Source organism: Pituophis catenifer, unplaced genomic scaffold, assembly GCF_029215685.1.
Source record: "Pituophis catenifer annectens isolate HBS135680 unplaced genomic scaffold, rPitCat1.0.hap2 SCAF_2, whole genome shotgun sequence".
Lineage (NCBI taxonomy): Eukaryota > Metazoa > Chordata > Lepidosauria > Squamata > Colubridae > Pituophis > Pituophis catenifer.
This window is the reverse complement of record NW_027256882.1, coordinates 274,542,533-274,550,523: the sequence shown is the minus strand read 5'-3', so window position 1 is coordinate 274,550,523 and position 7,991 is coordinate 274,542,533.

The window sequence follows — 7,991 nt, the reverse complement described above, 5'->3', positions numbered from 1 at the left end:
TCTGTAAATTCCAACAGCAAGAAAACAACGCATAGCAATTAATTGTAGATAAGGCTTAGCCGAGCAACAGCAAATTTCAAAGTCTAGCAGTTTAAAGTCAAGGTGATGATTTACGTGCCAAATCAAGAGAGAGACAAGGTGGTTGTTAGACAACAAGCCAGGGTTTCAAATAACTCGATTCCAAGTGCCAAGGCAGGCAAGCCAGATGCTGGAGTTGCTTCTAGCAGGAGAAGCATTCTTCCCAAGGCAAATTAAATACTCTCTCTGCTCAACAGGCACAGATATAGTCAAGCCTTGCTGGTTGCTGGTGAATTCAGCATCTTGCTGCTTGCTCGTGAGTTACACGCTTCAATGAGATGCAGAATCCCAGGAAGAATTGCTGGGGGGAATCAACCAAGCACCTGGAACAACCTAAGTTGCAACTGAATCAGACCCCCAAGGACCAGTTGGATCTTTGTGCCCTTATAACTTGACCAGAATCAAAGAAGGAGGTGAATGGAAGACCATGTTCCAAATCAGGCTTGGCCATTTTGAATAACACATGATGGTCTTTAGTCTATACCAGGGGTGGGCAAATGTGGCCCTTTTACAACCTGTGGACTTCAACTCCCAGAATTCCTGAGACAGCTTGTCTCAGGAATTCTGGGAGTAGAAGTCCACAGGTTGTAAAAGGGCCACATTTGCCCACCCCTGGTCTATGCAACACAATTGTTGTCTTTCAAGCATTTTTTAGAGGATGTTTGCCATTACCTTCTTTCTAGGGCTGAGAGAAAGTGTCTTGTCCCAGGTCACCCAGTTGGCTAAGTGCCCAAAACTGGACTAGAACTCATAATCTCCCAGTTTCTGCCCTGTTTGCCTTAACCACTAACACCAAACTGGTTCTCTACTATTCTTTATACTTGTATAATAAAACTACAAAGCAGTAGATCAGGAATAAAAAATCATTACTCCAACCAGTTGAAGTATTGTTTAATTTATTTTATCATTAATTCATTAGTTTTTTGGGGGATTGGTTTTTTTTTAATTGAAAAAGTTTTATTGGTGAAACAAACACAGTTTCCCCACAACCCTCCCACCCAACCCCCTCCCCCTCCCCGACTTCCCAGAGCAGATCACAAGGTATTTCTATTAACTTTTAACAATAAACTAAATTGCTTAACCATTAAACTAAAAACCCCTAAAAAAAAAATTCTTAACCCCCCATAGATAAAATCCTACTTCTTAAACATAATCCTTCTAATATCACTTATATAGCACTTATACAGTTTAAAAAAAATCATTCATAAGCTATTTGATATTTTTTAGTGTGGTACTTATTTTGAATGTAATCAATCCATCTTCTCCAGTCCTGTATATACCTTTCTTGTGTGTGATCCTTCAAATATGCTGAAATTTTAGCCATTTCAGCTAAATTAGTTACTCTCAATATCCAGTCATCAATAGTAGGCAAAAAGTCCTTCTTCCAATGTTGTGCTATCAACAATCTTGCTGCTGTTATCAAGTTCAAAATCAGTTTAGTCTCTGCAACTGTACAGTCCGTAGTTATACCCAATAAAAACAACTGCGGAGTAAATTTCAGTCTTTTTTAAAAAATATTCTGCATCACCCACCAAATCTTTATCCAAAATGCTTTGATTTTTTTACAAGCCCACCATATATGATAATAAGTTGCATCATCACAGTCACATCTCCAACATTTAGCTTGCACATTAGGATACATACATGATAATTTTTTTGGATCTAAATGCCATCTATAAAACATTTTATAAAAGTTTTCTCTTAAATTTTGTGCTTGTGTAAATTTCACATTTCTAATCCAAATCTTTTCCCAAGTCTCCATCATCACTGGCTCTTGAAAATTTTGCGCCCATTTAATCATGCAATCTTTAACCAGTTCCGTCTCAGAGTCTATTATACAACCTTTTAATATGCATTTGTGTTTGGTCTCTAATTTGTTTTACCAAATTCTCCTCATTTTGCACGAAGCCAGTTTTTTGATCTTCCTTCCATCTAGCTTGAAGCTGACTGTACTGAAACCATGTATAAATTATACCTTCTTCTCTCAATGTATCTAAAGATTTCAAATACATTACCCCCCTTTCCACAATAAGAAGCTCTTTATAAGTAATCACCTCCTGTTTTTGTTCTATACTTATATTTTCTATTGCATGTCTAGGATTTGCCCATACAGGTATGGGGATTGGTTTTTGAGTTGGCGTCATTGGTTATAGCTTCATAAATCGTTAATTCACTTTTAAACTTTCACTTGTTTGTGTTGGTCACTTGTAACAAAGGATTGGCACATGTTTTCAGCAACGTTGAGTATTTTCCATGTACATTTCCATATTGCAGCTAGTCCTCAATTTATAATAGACACCCCACCCCCCAAAAGCTACTTAGAACATATTTCCAAAGTTCCAACAACTGCTGCCTTGGTCACATAACCACATTTGGGGTTCTCAGAAGCTGATGTTTACTTCTGGTTTTCAAGAAAAATGCATTATAGTAACCAATGGATTTGCTCAAGAACTGTGATGTTTGCTTAAAGACTATGGTGACTCATTTAATGACCACTACAAGGAATAAAAACATAAAAATCAGGTCAATCATGTGATGACTTGCTTTATGTCTATCACAATGTACGACCACAAGGCTCCATTACGGTCAAAAGTCAAAGATTATCTGTACATTTGAGAGATAAGTCCACGCCCAGAATGTAAAAAGAAACTATGATGTTTTAGAGATAAACTTTTATGATCTGGACAGATTGGTACCATCTCTTGGACTTAACTTCAGCACCAAAATTTAAGCAATTGCTTTTATCACTAAAGACAGCATAGGTGGAAGACTGATTTAAACAGCTGGGTTTAGCCCAAATGAAGTTGTTGTTTTTACAACCTGAAGCAACTTAAATGAAGTTACATCAATGGAAAGCACTCAGCACTTTGCTTGAACTGGCCCTGATAATAAGCCATAAATTCTTTCTTTCTTTCTTTCTTTCTTTCTTTCTTTCTTTCTTTCTTTCTTTCTTTCTTTCTTTCTTTCTTTCTTTCTTTCTTTTCCTTCCTTCCTTCCTTCCTTCCTTCCTTCCTTCCTTCTTCCTTCCTTCCTTCTTTCCTTCCTTCCTTCTGAACTGATTTTGCTGAAAGCCTACTCGAGAGTGAAACAAGGATGAATTTCAAGGCTGAAGAGATAAGCAACTTTCTCAGATCAAAATAACTGCACCCCGCAGTGCACATTAACCAGTGCAGCTTTCACTGCATTATTAAAGAGATGCTAACAGCTTCCTTGTGAAAATGTAGGATGCTTAATAATTCTAGTTTCAGTTGTTATACAATTGATGGCATTAGAGATTGAAGTGGAGATTACTCTTAATAAATGAGCAAGGGCACATTGGTATTAGAAGGGTTCCTCTTCTCTAACCTGACCTGTTTTCTGGGGTTTCACATCATTCTGGAGCTAGAAATAAACTTGCTTAACTATGTTGGGTTTATAGTGTATAATCCAAAGAAGAACTGACGCAATTGATGGATTAATGTAATTGATAGGGCTATTGACTGTTTTCCTTCACTATTGTTCTCTTAGTTTATTTATGACTAAAGGAAGTAAATTCTCTTAGATATTAAGAAATAAAATGCACAGCACCGGCTCCAAATCTTCTTTGTGCTTGAGGAAATAGGGCGTATACCATTGACTTTTTACATTCCTTTGTATGGGTTGTGCATATTCATAATCTACACCAATACGGAAGAATTGTCTTTGGCCTTAGCAGAAAATTCCCCTTTTCTCTGAAGCAGAAATTTTTCTTTGCTTCACTTAATATAGAGTAGAATAGAATAGAATAGAATAGAATAGAATAGAATAGAATAGAATAGAATAGAATAGAATAGAATAGAATAGAATAGAATAGAATTCCTTATTGGCCAAGTGTGATTGGACACAAGGAATTTGTCTTAGGTGTATATGTTCTCAGTGTACATAAGCAGGATAAAATACATTCATCAAGAATAAAAAGATACAACACTTAGTAATAGTCAAGGTTACTAATAAGCTATCAAATTGTACTAGGAAACAAATAAAAACAACATAATTGAAAGATACAAGTTATAAGCAACATGGTTATAGTAATAAGTGGGAAGAGGCAGATACTAGTAAGGAAGAGAAGAATAATAGTAATACAGTCTTAGTAAATTACTTGACAGTGTTGTGGGAATTAGTTGTTTAACAGAGTGAAGCCATTCGGGAAAAAAATGTCCTCGTGTCTAGTTGTTTTGGTGCGCAGTGCTCTATAGCATCTTTTTGAGGGTAGAAGTTGAAACAATTTATGTCCAGGATGTGAGGAGTCTGTAGATATTTTTCACAGCCCTCTTTTTGACTTGTGCAGTATACAGATCCCCAATGGAAGGTAGGTTGGTAGCAATTGTTTTTTCTGCAGTTCTAATTATCCGTTGAAGTCTGTGTTTGTCTTGTTTGGTTCCAGAGCCAAACCAAACAGTTATGGAGGTGCACAAATTTTAAATTTTTAAAAAAATAAATAAAAAAAATTAAGGGCACAACGACAAGCAACACTCTCTTACAGTATCTTACAGTATTTGCCAGTTATTGGCAAAGAAAAGGAACAGAATAAGGAACTAAACGCTTTGCAGTTCTGATGAGCCTGGGAATAAACTTTGAGCTCACCAGATTTTTCCGAAAGGAGAAGGGGCAGCTACAGTTCTTCATTTATTTATTTTGCATGCTGAAGACTATGTCCGAGTATAGTATTATAGAATATACATAGTATTATTCAGGAAGTTGCATAACATGATCTTTAAAGCAGTTCAACTTATAAAATTATAACAATTTCTGGTAATAATGACGCATGAATTGTAAGCCACCCAGAGTCATTTGCTGAGATGGGTTGCTATAGAAATCAAATCAAACCAATCCATAAAAATAAAAATGAGAAATTTCCGTTTAGCTCTACCTTCTATCATTATCCAACTAGACCAACAAAGACTCTTAGGAAGGTGAGCCAAGAAGTGTTAAGCAGCTTCTTAGTTATTTTTCCTCAAACTTAAATTGATATTTTGATTCTATTTTTTGCTAGAGATCTCTTAGATTTTTTCCCCTTTTTTTCTCTTCCCTCCAATGCTTAAGCAATCTCTCCACTTTCAGAAGGAAGGGGTGGGGGGCACAAGCGATCTTTCCCTGACCCATTTTTGTCCCTACTCCCAGAGAGCAGAGAGATAGGAGAGGAAGATATTACAAGAGAGTAAGTAGACACTGGGCCTTTTGTGTAGTGTACAGGTAGTCCTTGACTTACAACCACAATTGAGCCCAAAATTTATGTTGCTAAGTGAGACATTTGTTAATTGACTTTTGCTCCATTTTATGACTTTTCTTGCCATATTGTTGTTTGGGTTAGGGTTAGGGTTGCCAGTCGTTAAGTGAATATAGCTTCCCCATTGATTTTGCTTGTCAGAAAGTCATAAAAGATGATGACATGACTCCAGGACACTCAGTGGTGGTATTCAGCCGGTGCAAATCACGTGTGCAAGCAAAGCGCATGCGCGGAAGGCCGCACACATGTGTGGAAGGTATGCGCTCTCACGTTTTTGGTGCATGGCAAACTGGTGATAAAACTATTTGAAACCCACCTCTGAGGACACTGCAACTGTCATAAGTATGAGCCAATTGCAAAGCATTCAAATTTTGATCAGGTGACCATGGGGACGCTGCAATGTTTATAAGTGTGAAAAACGGTCATAAGTCACTTTTTTCAGTGCCGTTGTAACTTTGAATGGTCACTAAACCATTGTAAGTTGTAAGCGGAGGATTATCTGTACTCAGGACTACTTGCGCCAATCCTTTTCTTTATGTGTAGGTTTCCTATTGTGTGCTTGCTAACTCTTTTGTAATCCCTTCTTCTTCACTCTCTCCATTCTACAGAGCAGGATGAGAAGAGACTGTGGGACTCTATGATGGTCATGAATCCAACATACATATATACATACATATATATATTCTCTTTGTATGCAATAAGTGCTTAGTGAACAGGGTACTGTCTTGGTAAGTTTGTTTACATAACAATATTAAACTCCTAATTTCTACCTCTATTATCCCACCATTGGTAAAAAGAGTCCCAAATTTGAAAATATTCTGTATCTTCTTTTTCTTTTATCTTCATTGTTAGTCTGTTCATTTCTGCACAGTCTAGTATTTTTTTAATTATCTCTTCTTCTGTGGGTGTTTCCTCATTTTTCCAGTATTGCGCAAATACAATTCTTGCTGCTGTCAAAACATGTAATATTAAATATACATTTCCTTTAACATTTTTTCTGGTATTATGCTTAACAAAAAATAATTCTAGTTTATAGTCTATATGCTGCCTTAACATTTTTTCCAACCATGTATGCATTTTTGTCCAATTTTTTAAAAATTTGCTTTTGGACATGTCCACCACATGTGGTAATATGTGCCCGGAATTTGATTACATTTCCAACATTTAGCAGACATGTTTTTAAATATTTTGAACTGAAGATGGCATTTAATTTCATTGTATGAGGTGCAATGACAATAAAGTAAACTTAACTTAATTTTGGCTAATCTTGTCGGTGGTAAATGCCACTTATAAAACATTTTGTACAAGTTTTTCTTATATATAGTTGCCATTATCAATTTATAGTTCCTTTCTCAGAGTATCTAAGATTGTTTTTCACTAGATCGTTTTTAACAAGGAAAAATGCAGATGAAAATGTCTATGTGACACAGATATCAAGGCCTAGATCTAGCTTTAAAATCTCCCTCAGCCACATAATGTATTGGAGGATTTTACACTAATCCTCCACTCTTTAGTTTGTCTGAGCAGAACAGCATTGGGGAAGACAGAGAACATTGATTAAGTCTGTGTGAATGTTCACTGGGGTGGATAAATTTGAATCACCGAAAGCAGATCTGTAAAGCGAAGCAGTGGGTTATGTTCAGTGAACAGAGAAACCATCCCACTTTAGCTGTTTCTCTGACTCTTCCATCTTCTTTGCATGTGTGTAGAAGTCATTTGCCTGGAAATTAATCAGACTGCCCCAACCCCCCACTTTTCAAGACAGAACAATGTTGCTTCTGATGCTTCATTTTGAGCACCAAGCTGGGTTGTACCATTTTTTTTAATACGGTTTTGATGCACCTAGTTTATATGCCATTTTGAATATTTTAATCTGGGACAGGCAGTCAAACATCCTCTCTGTGCTCTTTATTCCGCTTTCAGAAATTCAGAATCTTTCAGTGTCAAAACATATCGCATGCTGCTAACGGTGGCCATTTTAATACTTTGCATAGCTCGTTTTGCTTTACAGTTAAAACAGCATAACTATTATCTTGCAAATAATACATGTTCCTTCCAGCTTTTGCATAGAGTCTCATTCTTTGGCACCTGACCATCCTGAAGGGAAAAAGAAAGTCCGTCTGAAGTTCAAGCAATCAAGGTGTTTTTTTGTACAACGTCAGCAAATGGAAATAGGTTTTTATCAACTGCACAATCATAAAAGCTAGTATGTAAACATAGCAAAAATAGACACCCATGCTCCTTCACAAGGACCGGAGATTGCTACACCTGTGAGCATACGTCACATTGTGAAAACATTACCATGCGATATATCAGCTTTGTTATGATTGCCAAGGCTCTAAGTGTTTTCTACTCAGCTGACCCTGGACTTTTACTGGGAAGGAAGAAGAGATAAGAATGCACTGGGATAGACACCCTTGAATCTGCTCCCTCTCTCAAGACATGTAATCAGTGAGTCACTAATAGGCACCAATTGGCAATGTCTCAAGAATGCCATTCCTCAGGATGACATCAGTGCAATCATCTTAAAGGCAAACATATAATACTATATTTATATAAGCACATATTTATGTAATTGATTCAACCTGAATTCGTATCCCAACTCAGCATGGAGCACTTTCATGCTCGGAGAGAGCTAATGAACAAGGAGCAAAAGCAGCAAGGAAGG